The following is a 22,749-nucleotide window of genomic DNA, read 5'->3' on the forward strand; positions in this document are numbered from 1 at the left end:
AGTATCGTGTGTGCATGAAACTCTTACGCGTATGGTGTGTCTCATTATTCTGATATATTATTCTGTACACTTTCCTCGGCGAACACGCAAACGCGGCGTCACGCGAGCGTTTAAGGAAGGACTTACGCGTCGCGTCGCTAGATGATATTTCCCGATTACATTTCCCTCGACCGCCATTTTAGCGACGACACATTTACCGTAAGTCGGCGGCCTGAACGGGGCAGGATCGAAAATACGATATCACCTTGAATTAAACGGGTGTGTCTAAAAAGCAGCTGTCGCTACGAAGCCGCTATCCTGATCGGATAAGGCGGTTAATTTCAGACGTACGTGTATTTTTTACGACGTTCCTCCTTTCTTACTATCTTCAGGAACACCTTACTGAATGTCATTAATGCAGTTAGCACATCGACATCAACTACTAATTAGAGCACGCGTATCAGATGCGGCGCGGTGAGCTACAATATCTGTGCCACGTGTATTTTCAAAATCAGGGTTAATTTGTATGAATTAATCTGCTAAATTGCGAGTGCTCTTTATACTTAATCATAATTAATATATTTAAATTTTCGGTAAATTATATATTACATAGAAAAATTATTTTACTAAAATGTTTACACTCTAAAATATGTCGGTGTGTGGATTCAACATTGCTAGTGTGGATTTAGTACCTATGCGGTGTTTATATAATTCTCAGCACGTTGGTATTCAAATTTACATGGTGTAGATCCAAATAAAACTCCGGGTATTTATATCAGCATCATGAATGTGTGGATTTAAAACCTATTGTGTCATAAATCCATATCATACTGATTAATTTAACACTAACATAATGAGAATTATATAAACATTGCATTATGTCAGGTTTACGCCATCATTTTTTAGAGTGTAAAAATTGACTGAAAATAATTTTACTTTGAAGTAAAATAATTATGAGCAACGCTGTAAAAATTTTGACATTCTAGCAATCAATTCAAGCGTCCTACAATACATAATTACTTGATGATTCAACAAAATAATTTTTATTATAGATCTGTACCTATCTAACTAAATTATTAAATGCTTTAGTATAAAACCATTTTTTCCATGTATTGATGATCCAAAGATTGAAATAGTTTTCGTAAGGCGAAGCCATATTGGTTTGCAAGTAGTCACGCCTATGATCTTCCCGACGAGACGCTACGACGAATCAAACTTAAATCCTCGAAAGTAACAACCCCGTCAACAGAGGGTAGATGCTGTCCGCGGCAACGGAGATGCGATCAATATTATACTCTTCTCTCACTCTCCCTCTCTCTTCTTCTACCCTTCTACTGTTCCGCTCCTCGATCTTTCTCTCTTTCCCTCTCTCGCCACTCTTCCTACCCCTTCCTAGTTTGCTCCTGTCTTTCTCGTGCCTCCACTCGTTCCTCCCTTCGTAGCTTCTCTTCGTCTGATCCTTTCTCTCTCAGACTTCGCGTCTCTTTCATCCCCAGCTACTCTCACTTCCATCGCAGAGAGACTCTTCCTCTTCCTTTCCCCTTCTCTCGTGTGTCCCTATTACCTTTCTCTCTCTGTCGATGTTCCCGTTTTCCATCTCTCTCATTTTCCTCTTTCCCTTTGCGTTTCCATTTGACTTTTCCTCTCTTACTAACATCGCGGTTTAGCAATCTCTTTCTCTCTCTCGTTCTCTCCACCTCATCATCCCTGCTCGCCTTTCGCCTTGTTCCTATTCGTGTCTCTCTCTCCAGCCACCCTCCTCATCGCCGCTCCGCCTCAACCGAGCCGTGACGTCACTATCGTGGGACGCCATCTTGCCATCAGACAACCGAGGTCCTCCGTTATCGTCCCTCTATACAGCCGCATCCCCGCCCGGCTTTTCCGACCCTCCGGCAGAATCCCCGCAAGGATCTCCGGCAAGGATTCTCCTGCCTCTCGCGCACTGCTGGCGACGAGCGAATTCGCCGGCACGCAAATTAACGAGATTACTCGGGGTTTTCGACCCTACCCACTTTGACACCCTCCGCGCGCCTCCCTTTTGCCAGATCGCCGCTTCCTTTGTCAACGTGAATGTCGTTACGGCGCGAGAGACAACGGTCCAACGAAAATTGCGGTGAATACTCAGTCGATTTTCGGAAGAGTGAAGTTTAGATGTAAGATTACAGAAAAATAGGAAACACAGAGATTGTATTCGATCAATAACTAAATCGTGAATTTTACTCTGATATTCCTGTAATTGATAAAAAATATTATATAGCCATATCTTTAATATAATATTTTTATTAAGAAACAAGTTAATGAACGTTGAATAAAAAATATTAGCTTGTAGTGAAATCTTTATATAATTGACTAAAAACAAAACGATTTAAGGATTGAAAGAGATTTTCAGTTTTCGAAAAAAGATTTATCGGATATTAAGCTTGAGAATATTAGATCTAATATAACAACCTAAATATGGTCGCAAATTTTTTCAGATTGCAATAAAAATTGAATTAAAATATTTCACACAGAACTTGATTGAAGAAGCTCGGCAAAATCTGTGAAAGTATCATAGCACAATATTATTCTAGACATTTATGAAATTTGGACGAGTTAACGAGCGTTATTATACAATAATATCATAGAGAAGGGTATTTGAATTGTTGCTTAAATTCGATTCAGGAATAAATACTTTTATCGTTTCAATTAAATAAGTTTTGATCTTTGCTATCCTATATTTTATTTAAATCAAACACTGTTAAATTCGTATTATCAATTATATTCAATTTGAGTTACTTTTAATTATTTCTATAGATCGCTACTACTTCTATTCAATATTAATTTAATTAATACAATGAAGTTGAATAATGGAGTTTAACTCGAGAAAATATATTAAATTTGACTCAAATTTAATTTATTATTTACTAAGTACACAGTTTTAATATGCAGGACTTCAAAACTAACTACAGGAATGGAACGATTTACATTTTGACACACATAGAAGTTGAAAATAATAAAATGTTATTTAGCTCAAGGGATCACCAATGCTCCGTTGATATCTTTCGATATAAATACGTAATTCGCTTTTGTTTTTTGTATCATTTTCTTATCCCTATTCTTATTATCATTACAATTTGCGTTTTGTCTTTTTCTTTTCTAAAATACAATATTTATGTTACGATTCACAAAAATGTGTATATATGATATATGAACTAAAATGTCCGCAGTATATTGAGCTTAAATTGCCGGCTTCGATTTTCCGTAACAGTTAACAAGCGTCCTCGTTCTCGAATCTACCTACCGCAGCTATCGCCGTGTGTGACAGGGGCGCGTGCACCCACAAAGCGCACTTCGGGGATGACTCGAGTGTCGAAGAGTTGCACGTTAGTAGTTGAGCCTTATTGTTTCGATTCACACAGCGGCTCTGTGTGGAGGATCGCCAGAGAAACGGAAGAAAGGGGTCCGCGGAGAAAAGGACGGCAGGGACCACCACGGTGCTCTCGATTTTATACCCCCTTAAACCTCTTGTCCACCTATCGGCCAATAACGCTGGACTGGACGTCCTTATTGTATCGTCGTGTTACAATAGTGGCAGAAACGGATTTGCAGCTAGACAACTGCTTGAATTCGCGATTCGCAATTAAGCGAGCCACGCCCGGAATGAAACATCTATGTCGTGGAGTTTATGGAAATATCACTGCGCGGGAGAATATATATGTACAGAATTTGAGATCAGGGACTTGAACATAATAAACCTTATAATATATTCCGTTACGTCCGGAAGTTTTTCAAATTCTCTGGGAAAAAGAGCGATCAAAAGATAACGCGTGTGTATGTGTGTATAAATGCACAGTTAAATGCAATAATGCATTGTAATGGTTGCGTCAGTAGAATTACTATATTTAAAACCAAGCAAAATACTCCGTGCTTTTTAATACGCGATATACAAAAGATATAATTTCTCGTGAATTCTTTTGATAATTACGGGAATCCTAGATTTTTCGCACGATTCTCAATACGTTTCGTAATCGTTCTGGCTTTTCCACTGGTTTTTATACCTTCCCTGCCTTGCGCTCAACACGTGTAACTAGGCAAATTCTTTTTCAAACGTAACCGCTTTTTGAAACAAGTTCCGTCTTTAAATCCGTCTCGAATTTGCACGCGAGCGTATTACATCGTCGGACAATTGGCCGGATATATAGGTTTTGCAACTGATTCGCAGCATATGCGGCGCACTTGAGGGAAGTGCCATGCGGCATCTGTAGTGCCAGCGCGTGTCTGACAATGCGCACTTTCGCGTCGAGTGCCCTCCCGGAGAGCATTCTTTGGTTTTATATTATCGACCCCACGCCTAGACCACACCGTACAATGTAAGCCGCGCGTTAACGAGTAACTGACGTAATAAGCCACCCCGAAGACAGCGGCTGCACGGGAGCTTTCGTTTCGTTATACTCGCGAGTTGCAGGAGACTCCATAATGTTCATTATATATGTACATAATAGCATTAATAGCGTTGCAATAAATTATAATAGCTTAATTTATAATGCTTACGCATAATTTTCATCTTTGTTGGAATTTCCTATAACGTTTAAATCAAGAATTTCATTGATTGAGGGCGAGTGAGAGTACGGGCGTTGTTATTGGTACGCAAAGTAATAACTTATTACTAATAAGAGAAGTAAATTTCTTCAAATTACCTTTTCTAACGTTCAATTTTTTTTCGAAAAACTCACATATCTATGTATTAAATTAAATTAAATTAAACATTTTAAATTATAAAGTAGTATAAAAAAATTCAAATGATTAATATAACCTTTATAGGAAAACCTGCGCTATAGTCGCGCTGAAACAAAATGTCACATTCTGGAGCAAGGAATACAAAGAAATAATTGACAAATGTTATACTTATAACGAAAAGTTGTAAGATTTTAAAAATAAACCTCTGTCTCCTCTCTCTTTAAATTTTAAATGATAAAGAAAGAGAGAGAAAAGAAAGAGATCTTTTCTAAAAACATTACTGTGAAAACTGAGACTACATATTCAATCGGATAGAGAAGATATGATACGAAGATAAAAGATGCAAGCTGCAAACCGTTTTGAGTTATAGACTTAACCCCAAAGCCTGAACAACTTTGAACGATTCGGTTTATAACGTTACTCAATGCGGACAATGTAATCGATAACCGCGACACAGGCACGAGCCAATTTTGGCAATTAGGAATCCGGACCGAGGTGCAGCCGGATGCGTGCGCGCGCGCGCGCGCGCGTAGCCGATGAACGTCGTTGCCGATTCATCGTGTGACGAGTATCGCGTCGACCTATCTTCACCGGGCCATAAATCTGAGACGATATTGCGCGGTTTGCGCAGATTTGACCCGTCTCTCGCCGACCCACCCCTGGCGCACGCCGTTAGTGAGATTATGCCGCGGCGTACGTGTGTCACAACGCTTGAGGAATTTATGCTTAAGCCGATATCTGCTGCTCACGTTTTGCATACTCCCCTCGTAGGCGCACGTGTATGCGCAGCTCGGTAAGATCGCGCAATGCGATTGCCAGCAAAATTTATAATGCCCCTCCCCCTAAGGCGGATAATTGCGGATCGAACCAGACATTAACGAAAAAAACTGTTGAAGAAAATCGCTCGCAAAACCGTTCAACCTTAAATTCGAGATATAAAGCGATACGATTTTAATAATTCCGCACGTTTTTATTTTATATAAATGAAAAACATTATAAAATTATGAAAACAAAAATCTTATAAAATTATTTTTATATCTGTATCTCTACCTAAATTTTTTAATTAATTGCTTTTTTTCCTATGTATATTTTTTAAGTGGCGAATCCACAACATTTAGTAGATCTTTTCTTTCGCGAATTTTTTCTATTTATAGAGTACTTTCCTACTTTAATCTCCGAATCTCTTATTATTTTTACTTTTGACTATTATTAAAACACTTTGTAAAGTAAACTTAAACTGTTATTATAATAGATTCATGGTCGGATCTTATATTTAAATCTTAAGATGCCATGGACCAATCAGAGCGTCGTATTAGCATTTTAAGACATTATTTGAGACGATCTTGAAACAAGAACGGACTATGAATACCGCCGACCTTAGAATTTGTAATGTTCTACGCGCCACGTAGCCTAAACTCTTCGATAGATACATATCTGGTTCGTGAGATCCTTAACGTAAACGATATTTGTGTGTAATTTATTGGATGTCTCCTCTTCGGATACTGATCGGCAAAATGGCGATATAAAACAGGCAAAAAAGGGGGATAGAATGAAAATGGTAGCTGAGAATATTATCACCGGTCACGAGAACACCGGTCCGTGTGCGTGCGCGGGGGCGTTCACGATCTTTGTTGGAAAGTCGAACCAATGAGAGCGGCGAGCACGTCGCGTGACACGGCGCGATCTTTTTCACGCTCCGGAACACGCTCCACCCGTGGAAGTGGAACTTCGGGAGGCCACGAATTATCGTCGCCGTCATCGTCATTCCCGCACTATACATATAATATCCCGCAATCATCGTACAATGTATTCTTTATTTTATTAATTAATGTCAGAATTTTTAATAACGAAAATTAAACAGTTTTTTTTTATAGAGAATCAGTTAGCTCTAAGATTTTATAGACTGAAGAGATTTTAGTAATCACACAGTAAATCATCGAACCGATGCGATGTGTGGATAATGATAAGTTTTATTTGTATTTTATGTATAAATTTTTTGTATGCGTTCTTGATATGCAATGACTCGATAGGATAGTTAGAAAATTAAATGTTTGTGCGAAGATAATAAAAAATAACTTGACACTCACCAATACGACGAGCAGCGGCGGAGTTTTGGCTACTTTGACCTGTAAAATATAAAAAAGAAATCTAAATTATAATACCGCCAAAGGTAATTAACATTTTAAAAAATAATTATTATTGTATATACGTTTCTAGGTATATACACTATTTATTTTGTCTCTCTTTTAAATAAAATTTCGTATAGAAAATTTATGTAATTTTGGAATTTATTTTAAAATCACAATAATTTTTAATAATTATTATTTTAATTATAAAGTTACTAATAAATTAAATTAATTATTAATTTAACAATTGAAGTAGAATATTAAAATAGACTTTTGATTAAAAATTAAATGTTTAATTTTATAAAATAGAATAGTTATATTGTATAATTTATAAAAATAATTCCTTCCGAGAGAATTTTAATAAAATTCCGTAAATGAAAGGCTCTGATTTTTTAATATAAATAATTCAAGGTAATGAATTTTAAATACATAGAGAAAAAACATCATATACATATATATTTAATTTTACTGCAGTAATGCAAGATGGCGGAACGCGCCGTGCGGTTTGCAACGTCGCGAGACTAAATAATTAATTCCAAGGACAATTCTTAATTGAGCATTAAAAAATAAGCATACAAGAAAATTATTTACCTCGTGGGTGCTCCGCCGTCGCCCGATGCCTCCCAGATCTCCTCCTTTTCTCTCGCTCCCTCGTTGTTTCTCGTCCGTGGCACTCACACGCGAAAACGCGGTTAAGTTACGATCGCGCGCGCACTGATAATCCGAACATGACGATCGCGCGATACTTTGCTCGGCACTCCCGTACGCGGTTAACCAACGCACGCCTCGTTGCATCGCGACCGACAAGCAGCAACAAATGAAAAGAAGATGTACGAAGATATGAAGACTACAATTCATCCATGGACATATCGCGAACTGACGCGACCGATGATGAGCGAATGCGGCGGGGGATGACGCGAATTCAAAATTCGGCTAACTTCACGTGCCGCTCGCTGCGGTGACGCTACACCTGTTGCTCCTACCTGCACTTTCGTGCACTCTCCTCCGCGCAACTTTGAACAAATAACATAAGTTTATGTTTTTTGTGTGCCGTAAGTTTTAAAAAAATATATGTTCTGATCAGAGTTACAAAAAGGCCCAACAAGAACGATGTTTTAACAAAATCAAACAGAGTTTCCACTTATGTTATTATCAAAATTCTATTTAGACTTCCTAAAATGCCATTCTCGTTGGGCCTCCTTGTTATATATTTTTATCAAAATATTTTTCTTACTATCAGTACATCAGTAATAATAAAAGTAGATATGAGACATGTGGCGTCGTCATTAGAGCAATTAGTCATAAAACGGAAAAAAGAACTGTTAAGACGAAGATTGCGCTCGTCATTATTTTCACAACTGATCTTGATCCTGCGGTAAATTTCATGAGGCACGTCTTTCAACGCGAGCTGCCAAATTTATATTTGTGTTTTAATATAAATATTAAAAAAGAAGCAAGAAATTGTAAGTGTGAAATATCTGAATATTTTTTATCAAATACATATAGGTAAATGTTTCGATATTCTCGCGAGCCTTTAACTGAGGAAGTTAGATGATTACGTTTTAGTGACGGAATTAATAATCAATCACAATTTCGTTTAGCGTCTCTTTCAGAGAATTTGTATATCAAGGGATAATAACGTACACGGATCCGCACTACTACCACTACCTGCCCGCTCGAATGTCGCTATACGCAAATGATAGCAGAATTGAGCGCGATGACCTTGTTTACGGGACAACCAGCTACGTCATACACAGTGCAAAAACAAACGCCGCATACCGCGTGCCGACGACCCGCCGCCGCTACGATATAGCATATATTATAGAAAAAAATGATAGTATATATAATAATATAATATACCTTACTTTTTCTCTCCTATTGTCAAAATTGTTGTTCATGGCCAGACTCTGATATAAGGTCTCTAACTTTAATATATTCTTTAGAAGTATTTGTAAAGCTATCTGTATTTAAAAAACGGAAAGAATAGAGATCATTATTTAACCAGATACTCTTATTATAATATTTTCAAGAAAAGAAATTTTCTCAGAGCACAAAAATGATTCGATCGCACATACTAAGGTTAAAATATTCATGTATCTACATATATGCACATGTATTGAATTAGAAAATTTTAGTAATACTATTATAATATATTTCCAGAAAGTTCTTAACCCTTTAGTGTTACTCTCAGCTCATACATGTGGCATGCATGAGCAATGTTTTACTTTCTTATGCTATACACTTTTTTTTATTAATGAAGATAGATATTTACTTGTTATATTCCTTAGTATTATGTTCTTCTAGATAATAGCATTTCAATTAAAAAAAATTTGTTATATGTTTATTTTGTGCGATTTATTTCATAATATTCAGATACGCGACAAAATGGTATAGAATGGCACAGAAGGATTAATCATCTTAATTAAACAACGCAAATGAATCAATACATAAAATATATATGTATGTGTCACTATAAATAGTCACTTTAAAGCATATAATAAATCATAATAAATGTGAGTTATATTTAAAAAAATGCACGTCAATGAGATCAAAATTATAATATAAAAATATTAATAATACCTGTTGAAAAACGCGTGTGATAAAACTTACGTGCGTCGCGTTATTTAAAAAATTGGTTGCGTCACTATTGTCGTTCCTGAGAATATATTTCAGTCTATGTAGCTTTGTATAAATCCACAAAACACACGCGCATCAAATATGACGGTGTCAAACAGAAATATAATTGAAACAATCGATCGGCGATCTTCATGACCGATCCGTCGCACGGCCATCGCAATTATAAGCCTCGGTTTTCGACACGGAATTTCGCTGCAATTCGCCGTTTATCTAGCCGGCCAAGCGAGATGCCATAGATTACCGCGGTCGTTTCACCGCGAGCCGGGAGAGCCGCGTTACCGGACGATCCAAATATATATCCGAATGTTTCTCATGAATCACTGATAACATCGTGTAGGGCCGAGCACTTTTTCGTCCGTGGCTCGTTCCGGAGCATAGGGTCTCATTTGAACACTGGGAGCCCCGTGGTTGATAGGTGTCGCATGATTGAAAGGTTCGCCCCGCGAGCCGATCGGCTATCGATCGATGATTCCATTTTGGGCCGCCCTCTAAGAACTTCACGAACGCTGGACTTTCTTAAGCGAGCAAGAAGATCTTGTTTGAGATACATCTCGAAGAGCCGGTCTCAGTGTTCTATCGCTTCGTTTCTTTTTCAAGCTCCCCGAAGATATTGAGATATTTAGATACTCGAGTCGCAGTCAGACTTGTGTCTGGAACTCGGGATCGAGAACCGAGCCAGAAGGTTCGAAAAATGACCAGAGTCGTAAAATAGAACTTAGAAAATTGAGAAGCGAATGATCGGACTCACTTTTAATTGATAGAATGATCTTTAACTATATAAAACAAAATTAGCAGTGCAAAGAGTTATACACGGAACAAACGATTTTGTTGAAGTATTATATCATAAAAATTTAGCTAAATAAAATAATAATTTAGAATTATAATTGAGCTATCAAATTCTATGTAAATAATTTTTAAAAATATATTATTGTAAATTTTCATAAGACATTACGTTTGCGTTTGTTAGAAAATAAAAATATTAGATTGCCTAAATGAAGGTTAAAAAAAATACTTTGTCATTAATTGAGGATCTTATCTCACGACTGTAAAATATAATAAAATTTTGTACGAAGAGAGACATGCGTAATAGTAAAAACAAATGCATCGTGTTTGATACACAAGGCAACGCGATTGAAGATGAATAATAACGACGTATGTATATATCCAGTAGGAGGGCGAAGCGAAGGCGAGAAGAATAAATCTGTCATGAATGCACCTCTTGCGCAACGTGGCTTCAGTTAGCCTATTCGCCACTATCGGAGATTAATCCGCCTATTAGGGGTAACTTTGCAGCGTCGAGAGATGACGCTTGCCTTTCGAGGGGTGGGCGGTCTGTATTCAGCGTCCTCGTGCCGTCGTCATAGAGCATCGATACATCAAGCTTTGCATGCCTGATATGGGAACCCGTGTGCTGTCGCGTCCAAACGCGGGGGCGAACTTGCCGTTTAAATCGCGGAATTACGCTAGAAAGCACCGGTAGAGATTCATGGGAAACTTTGAACATCAGCATACATTATGCAGGCCTACAGTTTAAAACTATATTACGCGTATAGTCCTAATATATCCAAGAACGTATTAAAACTCATGTACACTCATGTACATGAGACAGAAATGTAATAAGTAAATTAAAAGTACATAGAAATAACGATTTTGCTAAAGTATCTAAAAATTTATTTAAAAATATAATGATAATTTTATTAGACCATCAAAATAATTATGTAAAACGTTAATTGTGTGTGTTGATGACAATGCTGCAAAAAGATTTAATATTCTAGCAACTATAATTTGAGGTCCTACATAATCCTTTTGATTGTCTAAACAAAACTATTTTGAAAATATCTAATAAAATTGTTTTATATTTTATATTTTATAATTTATTATTTTTTTATATACTTTAGCAAAACTGTATTTTTCCATATATATGTAATATACATATGTATAATACATAAATAAATTACACGTATATATAGTAATTAAGAATAGCGGTACAAATTCATGTATTATTACGAAATAGAAAAAAATATATAAATAAAATCACCACACATTATAAAAAATTTAATATTTAAACATTTAAATTTTGAGAAATTCTGTTCAAGGATTCCAATTATTTCTTCTTTATCTTTTTTATACATTTTTTAATATTAATTTACTTATTAAATCAAATTTTTTTAATGTTTATTTGTGATACATAATTATAGAGCATGTTTATTAGTGGTGACGAAAAGTTTTCAAACAAACTCGATTTTCAGTAGCTGCAAAACCAGCAAGAACAAATCATCACTAATCCTAAAAAAACAAACGCTATATCCTAAGTAAATACTCGAGAATGTTGATTCCGTCCGGGATGAATCGATTGCACGTTGACGTCGGTGACTTAGCATCAATTCATCTCGTGAGTTCAGAGCTGGTTACCGAAAGAAAAGTAGGTGGGGATTGTGACAAACCCTGACTTTTATGCACATCGCTGTCAGAGGGGTGCGACCGGCACGTGTCGATCTCTGTGGGATAATTTAGGAAGAAGGGCGCTAAAATCAAACCTATCATAAAGCGACGACGTGGTGGAACTTGAAGAATCGCTTTTGTTATTACTTTGAGATTAAGAAAGTTTCGAAATATTGGCAAAATCTAACACTTTAAATCTTGCAAAAATTTATGCACATTGAATGAAAAGTGTTTGATATTTTAATATTTGTAATTTATGACATGGTAAAATAATTATAATCAGAAGTTTTATTTTTATAATAAACACTTAAAATGTTAGTTATAAATGTCAATAATAATAATAATTGTGTTATTATATTTTTATAGTTCTGTGTATGATAAAAATATATAGTTGACACCAAAAATGATTATAATTTATAGTCATTTTCGATATCATCTATATATTTTTTGTACATATAATTATAAAAATAATTATTATTACTAACAGAGTATAATAATTATATAAAAATAAAGTTCCTATAACTACAATTAATTTATCATGCAATTATAATCACAAATACCAGACATTTTTCTCTCAATGTGCTAGAAACTTTATTCACTCTTTCAACAATCTGTTAAACAATTTTCTTCCGAATTATTTTGGCGAAATTGAATTATAACATTGACACGCAACTTGTGGGCTGTGGAGGAGCATCTCTTTCTGCTCGGAAGAAAATCAGATGGTCGATAACCGGTGAAGGAAGGTAGTCGTGCGAGTGCAGACATCGCGTCAGGTGAGGGTGGAAGGCGCCGCCAGGTAGATACATCTCGTAGGTGCAATGTTTAACAATGCGGCTGCAGCACACACGCAAACGAGCGCGTGCGTTCATCTAGTGCGTTCAACCTAGCACCTCGGTTGCTTGCTTACGGAGACCAACGATTTATGTACGAAGAAGTCCGCCCACCTCTAGTATCTTCATCTCGGCCGAAGGACGTGCCGTGTCTGGAAGAGGGAGGTAGGACTGGAAGGAGAAGAACGTGGCAGCGAAAGAGGAAATGACCGTCCTCTATACTAAAAAAAAAAAATGTATGGTAAAATCAAATATATTTTGTTCAACAGTTTTTGGTGCAATATTTAATAAATACTCTACCAAATATAATAGTAATTAATCGTTTAATTAGTAATAAATATACAACAATTGATACTTAAAAGACAAATAACGCATAAGGTGCAGATAATTGGAAAAAAGATAATGTTTAGAAAAATAAAATTAGTAAGTTTAGATTATATTTTGATTAATTATTATAATAGTATATTTGATTTTGAAATTACTTTACGTAAAGTTTTAGTGTATAACTGTACATCATCTAGACTTGATTATTATTACTAGATTCTTTTTTAGTTATGAAACGATGAAGACGGCAGAAACTCTCTCCGTTTTTGCGTTGTTACCGTGCAACCTTTAATTAATAAGCCGACAACCCGTTCAGCCCCCGGGAACATATACGTGAGTATGTGTTGATAGGCGTTGCTTCATCGGTAGAAAAGATTAATTTCCGCAGAGGAGGATTGTAATGTGACGAGGTGACTCGCGTTTCACACATGCGAAGCCTCTGCGTTCAAAAGTTCATCGGACATGCGCTGGCGGGGGTGAAATAAAATCGCGAATACCAAATAAATCTGCCTCTCTCGTGTATTATTAATGCTGACGTTTATTAATATGCCTTATAAGCCACGTATGTGTAAAGCGTAGGTACTCGTAGTAACGTTATAATATTGTGACCCGATGCCGAGGCTGCTGTCTGCCTACGCGATTAGTTTATCTCGTAACTTTAAACACTCTCTCGCGCAAAAGATGTATAAATATAAAAAAGAGAAAGATAAGGAATGCTGCTGGTGATGCTGTTTCCATACTCGGTGGTTATATATCGTTATAAATGCGCCTCCTCTATATCGACGAGCCATCCTGACCTCTTCGCAAGAGCGATAGCGAACGATCGAGAGGAGCGATTTTCCAGGCGTGACTTAGTGCATGCACGGCTCCATACGTTATAAATCAGCGAGCAAACCATCCCCGACTAAATCGACTTTGCGTAACCAAAACTACGAAGGGTGACTGCCGCCGGGTAAGGGGCGGGTAAGGGCCGAGGGGATCCGCGGTGGTTACCGGTGTGAAATGTTCCCATGGGGGGTCCTGCGGCCGACGGAGAAACGAGACCAACCGACCCTAGTATACGAAGGCCTCCTCTCTGACACGGGATCCCTAACAGGACAATATGTTACCCGTCTTTCGTTACGCGAGCCATCAGACATCCGATTATACTTATTATCCTGTATTATCCTGTATTGATCGCCGGTCGGTCTACGGAGTCGCGAGACTCTCACGCCGACGCGAAGGATAATCCCGATTCGAGGAAACTCACAATTATAACGCGAACTATAAGAATTCGAAATAGTGTAAGTCTCGTTCATCGCCAGTGCAACTATTAGGTTATAAATCTGATTTTTCTTTATGGTTTAGATGCAGTCTTCTTAATATGCCTATATGCCTTCAGTGCAGATCATTAGCAGGTCCAATCTGTCATTTTAAAAGTTAGGATAAATGCAGACAAGCTTTTAAAAATTCTATCTTTTATATTTTAGTTTGGATCGCCTAATCCCTTGTACAAAATTTACGTAATAATACTGTCTCAATAATAATAGTATTTTTGGGGCTAAAAATTACTACCATCAATTTAGCGATTAATAATAATTTATTTCTAGAAAAATTCAATTTTTACATCATCATCAGGTTACATCTAATCACAAGTTAATTAGGAAATAAAAAATCGGCCTATAATTCGATTATAAACAGGAGTTTTATAATGATTGCGACATTATAATTCAGACGAAATTAATATGCAGAATGCAGAATCGAGAAAATAGAAAATATAAGATCATAGTGGATTATAAAAAAAAAACCACTTTCATTTTCTCACGTCGTCTTATTGCGCGAAGTTACGCCACTTCAATTAACAAACAAGCGATCGCTGCGTGTCGGTGAAAAGTTTCTGGACGTGGGAAGAGCGCGATTTCGAAATTACAATAATCAGAAAGGATTCTTCTATATTTCCTTCGTCATTTTTTTCATAGCTTATACATTCGCGATCATTATCTTTTTCCTCAAATAAACACACAGTCGTTAGGCATAACACAGCGGCGAGCACGCGGCCCTTAATTAACAGATTCGCACAAACGCTTGATTTCTCTCGTCAGAATTGCTAACGAGCTATTTTATTCGACTTAATTTGAGATGATTGACCGCGAAATGCATGTTGACCGTACTCTCAGCAAGAATTCAACGTTAGATGTGTCCGAGTTAAATACGTAGACGTAAATCCATCGCGAACATAAATCTTCCGCAGGAAGAAAGAACTAATCATAGAGAGAGAGAAAGAGGAAGAACGCGTACTCGTAAATCTTACAATTATCTCTGTGTCATTTACGAGTCGCAATTCAGCTTTAATAATATCGTACAGAACCGTTCGGCGCAAGCTGTTATTTGGTTATGTAGCTTTGTAACTCCCCAAGGCCAGTTAGGCTTTTTTCATATCTCTCGGCCTATACAGATTATTTTATATACCTATACTAATCGCGATTCATAGACAAATGTGCTGGCCGCGAGAAATCCGTTAAGTCATAAGCGGTAAACATTATAAAGAGTTACGAGATATGAAACTCGCTACTCACATTTAAATTAGCGAGTAAAATACACGTAACTGGATCAAATTAATCACTCGAATGGTCATTCCACCAAGATCGGATATCGGATTCTTTTTTTGACCTGCTATACATTAATTCTGATTGGAAATTATTTAAATCACATGGAAGTCAATAAAGTAAGCCGTCTGCAATCGACGTATAATGTAACAAATGTAGTAATTACTCGGACATTAAATTTTATATTATCGCATATAAACTTAAACTGAAAACCCATTAGCATCAATATTATTAAATTGCTTGTCAATTTAATTTATGATATTACGTACTCCAGCTTCAGTCTAGGACTGTATTTCAAAATTGACAAATAAATAATCGGTGCGCAATTTGCTCAAATTGGAAATTATAAAATTTACATAAGAAAATATTATTTAGCTGGTTTTAACCGAATTAACGTTCTTTTGTGTTAAATAGAAAGTTTTGCATGTAAGATATTTTTACTCTTTTAACATTTATTTTTAAATATTTCCCAACAAAATAAGATGATTCTTCAGCGATAAAATAAAATTAGAATTATTCGAATTGATCGAGGGTTACATTGCAGTAACCCCAGAAAATGATTTCATGGGGTGAGCACTGTGATTCCACGCAAATCTGGGGTATCGGTGACGGAGTTACCCTCGAGTGTATTGGGATTAAAGATTAAATAACCAGCATCCCATCAACCCCGAGTTAAGCGCCCTTTTAACGTCAGCCGTAGTTCACAAGTAGCCCTCGCGATCTGCCATGAACGTGCTCTCGAATAGCGAGAATCGCTTCAGTTACGTTTCATATATATATATTTATATATACAAAAAATATACACTTCGAATATTAAAAACTTATTTAAACATTTTTTAAAAATCAAAACTTATTTTTCCACAAGATTTTTTTAGTAAGTTCAAATTATGTAAATCGGTAAAATAAATATTAATTGCAGTAACATTGTAGAAAAAAACGAAACACAAAAAATATGGAATTACTCTCCTTATCTTCCTCGTAATCGTGCATTTGCATTTACAAGAACCAATTTTTTCCGCAGAATTTTAAAAAAATAAGATTAACTGGTGTACATTGAAAAAGTTAATATCGATTATAGCAATATCTCAGGAAAATAGATGCAAAAAATAAGAAACTATTCTTCATATCTTCCCTGTAATCTTGCATTTGCATTAATTTCTGCAAGTCAACGGTAAGTGCGAGAAGATACGAAGCGTCTGAAGGGCATGAAAATCGAACGTTCCCGCTTCGAAGTATACGGGAAAGTAAACGAGAAATCGTAATTTCTCGGTTAGCGACATTGATACTATCGTACGTGATCGACGGTGTCGTCCTCACGGCAATCCCGTAATTACGTTAACGTACTTACACGTGCGCGGATACAGCACCGTGTATACATACTGATACCGAACTGAGAGGCGGTTGGCCGGTACGAAAATTTTAATTGGCTTCGGACCTCTAATCTCTTCCTAATGATCTCGGGTTCGCGCGCCCATCTGTTTCCGGCATAAAAAGAAAAAAAGGAACGGACAAGACGCATGGCCATTGCAAGCTTACGCGCTCAGATATTGCAACGAGTCGGTCGCCTGAAAATATCGGAACGGCGTCCGCGACGCAGTACAAACGTACCCACATCAAATTTCTCAAGATATAATACACAATAAAAACCTCAGTCATAAATTTTTGCAATTTTTTAATTGTTTGCGTGTGTAAATTTGAATTTGCTTTCTTTTGGAAATATAATTTACCTAAACTTGTATAGTGTTTGTAAATTTTTTGTAGACTTCTTTTCTTTATTCCGATTGCTTATGCAACAAACACGCAAAGAAAAAAAAAACTATTTCTAAATCTTTTTTAAATTTTTACATGTTGTGTTACATTTTTTTGGAAATTTAATTCATTCAAAATTGCACTTGTGTAATAAATTAAGCATTTATTAAAATACATACAATCCAATGTCAAATTAAATTAACTAAATAAATAAAAAAAGAAGACATACGAATCTATACATTATAAAAAGTACGTGCAGATATTTGTAGACGATTGTAGACTTTACTTTTACATACAGAACAAAGAAAGAGAACGATGTCAGATTTCTTAAAATAAAGACTGGACTGATTTTTTGTATGCACCTGTAGTCTCATATGTATAGTCGCACGTATTAATTTCCGTGCACATCAGTCGAGTTTATTGGTTATTCAAGAGACGCTGCGCGTCACCTGCTGCACCTCGCGCTCGACATCGACCGATGACCGCCCGGGTCTAATTTGTTTGGCGATTAAATTCGCGGTCGGTCCGTTCATCCGTCGAATCGATCGCCAAAATGCCGAGCGAACCAGCCGCCGCGCCGCGCCGCGCCGCGCCGCGCCGCGCCGATCCGGGCCGGTACTCTCGTCGTCGTCGCCTCGTTAATAGCAGGTTGTACGATCGTAACACATACGTTATTATTGTAATGGATAAACGTGCTTCCGCCAGAAGAAGGGAACAAGGAATAATTAGGAGGCAGTCTTGATTTCGCGAGAGCGCGCCCGTAATGGGATGCAAATTGCATTAGCAACGACCGGGATATCGAGGTGCATCGTGCGATGCGATCTGAATGCAATCTTGACGTTAACGCCGCGACGTATTGTGGGTCGGGGAAAATATTAATTTCCTGCATACAGGCGGACGAAAGACAGAAAAACGGCTATTCGCGCCGCGCGACCTCGGCATACATTATCGACGATGTATTCGTAATGTGCGCGTGTAAGAGAACATCATTAAACGCATTAGCGGTACGTCGCGTAAATACCCTGAGAACAGAGTGTTATAGAGCTGAGGCTAATAGCACAGGGAGCAGTAGCGAATTCCGTAAATCCCATTTGATCTGCCGACATAAAACAAACACACCCATCGTAGAACTCACACGAGGGAAGTTATCCCTCTGCATGCGCGTGGAATTTGTATAATACGATTCAATGCATCCCCTAAACTTATTTACGTGCGCGTGAATACCCTTTATTCGACGATCCGCAGTTTATTTCAGCGATAACGCGACTGTTTTTTTAATAACAAATATAACATAGCTGATGCGGAAAGCTGTCATTGCGATGAAATAGTGAACGTGTCAACGAAACAAGTCATAAATTTAATTGTATATTACTCCTTTTATTTTGAAGGTGGTGTAACTACAAAAATTAAATTTTCCAGAAAAGGGAAGAAACTATTTTTCAATTTAACAGAAAATTTGATCAAATATTGACTATCAAGCAATATTGACGAAAGGAATATATTCTTAACGTGATAAAAAATTATAAATGATATGACAATGTCATTTTTGTCATTTTCGTTTCATAACCCTGAAAAATACATTTTTTAAGTTACGATTTTAATAATTTTTTTAAAATCATATTTTGAATTGTGACAATTTTGATGATTTCTTTCATGAAGTCAATTTACTTCAGAATCTTTAAATGATTAATAGAGTAACATTTATTTAATTCATTTATAACACTCATTAATAATAACTATAACTAAAATATTACGTTTTTAGTTGTGTCACTTTTAAAATAAGAAAATAATATATTTGTTGGATTATATAAATGTTCAACTATTAAATGACAAATTATGAATTATTTTATACGAGATTCACATGTGCTCAGTGAATTTTTTTTCTATCTGCTGAATCACGCTGAATTACGAGGATGGAATAGTGTTACGTCGTTCATCTCACGCGTGTATACTCAGAGCGATTTTTATAGGGACGAGCAGAAGGACGCCTGTCTTTCATTGCGGTGCGCACGGTCTTAATTAAGATGCGTGCTCACACACGCCAAGAAGGAATTTATTCACGCTCACAATCGGGCATCATGACTGCACAAACTCGAATCTCGGTAAAACGTACGAAGACTGTCGGTGTGTTTCCCTCTTGTGGTTGTACAATAATGACTGTACGAGTGCTGTGATGCTGTTTGTTGGCACTTTACTTACAGTTCGGTTGACACGACCGCGATTAATCGACGACGGTCATTCACTAGTCGTCATCGCGGACTTGTATGTGCTCTATTCGACGATTTGTACGATGGTAGTTTACGGTACCCTCTATGGTGACGTTCCTCTTTGTTCGCCGACATGGGAAGTGAGCATCGCTTCGACTTCATTCTCGCTCCATTAAGTAGATAATGAACTAAACTGAAGGTCTATTTATCGTTTTGCCATAAGTGCACGCGTAATACTATCAGGAGAAACATTAGAAATAACAGTCAGAAGAAAAATATTAACCAGAAAAAATTGAAATAAAAGTATCAATAGCTCGATAGACATCATTAAATTACAAAATTAAATTTGTTGTCTGAAAATGATTAAATGTCTCGGAATCTAAACAAATAGAATCTCTAGAAAATTTGTGTCATCACACACACAATTATTATCTCTTTAATTTTATATATATAATTAAATGAATAGAATTATTCATAAATATAACATTAAATAATTATTTGTACCTAGTAAAATATTATATACTATTCACATCTTGACGAAGATTTGTCGGGTTGTTAAATTGATTTATTTAATATGTAGGAAAATTCGGACACACACATATGCAGACGCACACGTGGGTGTAACAAGAAAGATTGATGAGAAGCGTGGCGGCTATACAATGGCTCTAACAAATGATGGGTTAATAAATAAGTAACTCAAGATGGGCAGTAGCCCTTTTGGAGTTTAAAAATTTTACAAGGGTGCGATGACCAAACGGGGGATTGTATCGCGTGTGAAATATTCCAAGTATACGAGTCATTTCATGACGATAACAATATGCTATGAAAAAGGGGTGAAAAATAGGGCGATTCAATGACGTTCGTTGAAAATCGTGGCGCGATACAACACCCGACACGCGCACTTTTTTCTCATTCTGAAAAATCTATTTAGCATATAACTCAATATCTTCAATTATATTTTTCACATAGACATAAATCTAACAATAAAAAATGAAAGCAATTATAAAAAAAAAATACGACAAATAGTTTAATAAATATTTTTCACACAAAACCATCGCGAAAAATAATCCAGAAATTAACTTTAAGATAAATTTTTTCACACCAGTATCGCGCGATACAATTATATATAGATATAAAAGCCGTTGCTGCGTAGTGCGCGCATTGTGCGTGCCGACAGGCGAACATTCGAAGAGACGTCGGCGTTGTATGGGAGAACAAAAAAAAAAGAGGATACGTGATGCAAGACGTGCCGCGAGGGTTTACTTCCGCGTGTCGGCGGGCGTGCTTGTCTGTAGCTGTGGGATGCTTGTTTGCGGAGTCCCCTCTTTACCATTTCAATGCTCCAATCGGCTATGACAACTGTAGCATCGTGTACGTACTCGATACCCATGAGAATTCTGTCAATGGCCGAGTTCGTTCGCGCATGCGAGACAATGGACCGTGCAGCAGCAAGCGATCACACACGAGTCAGAATTTTCTCCGAGATGCTCAATATCTAAGGGTAAGGGCGCGAGAAACAGCGGAATATACCTATAACTCTACCGTAACGGGTTTATGGCGAATCATAAAAAAAATGCCGTAAACTCTGCGTAACAATAAAACGGGAGTGAAAAAGATTAAGAATGAGAGAAACGTGATTGTTGTGGCCGGGCAAATACTTGTGTGAAATGGCCCTTCGTCGTCAATAGAACTTCCTCATATGGAAAGATTATAAAAAAAATTTCGTTGAAATCTCGCAGTTTCCCACTCCGCCCACCGATTGACGAGCGTTTTCGTGCGAGTTCGCACTCGCAGCCTCCCTCTTTCGACGAAGGGGTTAACGTTACGAAATTTAAACATCCATCATCTCCCGCTTCAACCCCTTGGCAGCCCTTCCTTTCTACTTGGCACGCGCCGTTATAATACTCGGGCTTAACTCGTTTTAAATTTAACTGCCCTTTAAAACTTTAACTGCGCTTTACGAACGAGCTCGAACTCGGCTATGGTCGTGACACAACACATCTACGCTCAACTCGGGTGAAGCTACTCCCAAGAAGGCGCCGTCTGTTTTTACGAGCTCTCTATCTTGCCGTACTTTTGTTGCGTGAGCGTGAATCGATAAGGGAAACGCACTAAAATGGAAATTTCACCTGAGCTTTCGATGGTTGTGTCGCGCGAGCCTGGAGATAAATTCATAAAGCCTTGCACACAAAAATAACCGTGGAGATGAATTTTTTTATTGCGCTCCAATTCATTTTATGTTGCAGTTCATTGCGGATATGTAGGCAACTAAACACTTTTTACGATATGCTAATATGTCAAGTGCATAAACAGTAGCATTTTTTATTCTCAAATTGTTTTTGAATAAGTATTTGAAAAATTATTTAAAAAACGAGAGTTGTTTTATTTATTCTGTAGGAATATGGAAATATACATTTTGTAGAAGAATACATAGGTCTTTGGACCTCCTAAAGTTTTTATTATTAGTTCTATTTTTCCTTAATTCCAAAATTTTTTAAGTTTAATTATTCAATTATTCTATTATTATATATATATTCTTAAGTTATGATATAAAATTATTTGACAAATATACATAAATATTAAAGTTATTAAAATTATTGAAAGAATTAAAATAATAGTTTTGGGTCTCTCTAAGCATAATATAAATGTATTATTCACGCTTCAATAATCAAGGGAGACTTAAATAGGAATTTCACTTATATACAATATCTGATTACTGAATTTATTATTTCTAAATTTTATTAGATATAAATACGCATTGAAAAATTTTTCAGAAAATATTATACTGTTTCTTAAATTATTTTCAGAATCGCGCAGGACTCATATGTTCCAGTCACGGGTTAAATATGTTTCAATTGTCTTGATAAATGCTGTTTTGAGACAGAAAAATTGATAATATAATTTAATTCCATGAAACTCAGCTGACAAACATCTACTTTGCAGTTTCATTCATACAGTATTCTTTACAATTTCATTTATACACATACATAAGCGTTAATGTTGAAGAAAGATACATATCTACCGCGTAACTCGCATAAAATCCTTTTCGTGATGGATATATGATTAATTCAATTGCTATCTTCGCGGTAATTCAGTTTAGGTTCTTCGCCAGAAATTTCTACGGTCACATGTATCCGTAATAAATGGTAGCCGA

The sequence above is a fragment of the Cyphomyrmex costatus genome, unplaced genomic scaffold (genome assembly GCF_001594065.2).
Source record: "Cyphomyrmex costatus isolate MS0001 unplaced genomic scaffold, Ccosl1.0 scaffold75, whole genome shotgun sequence".
NCBI classification, from domain to species: Eukaryota; Metazoa; Arthropoda; class Insecta; order Hymenoptera; family Formicidae; genus Cyphomyrmex; species Cyphomyrmex costatus.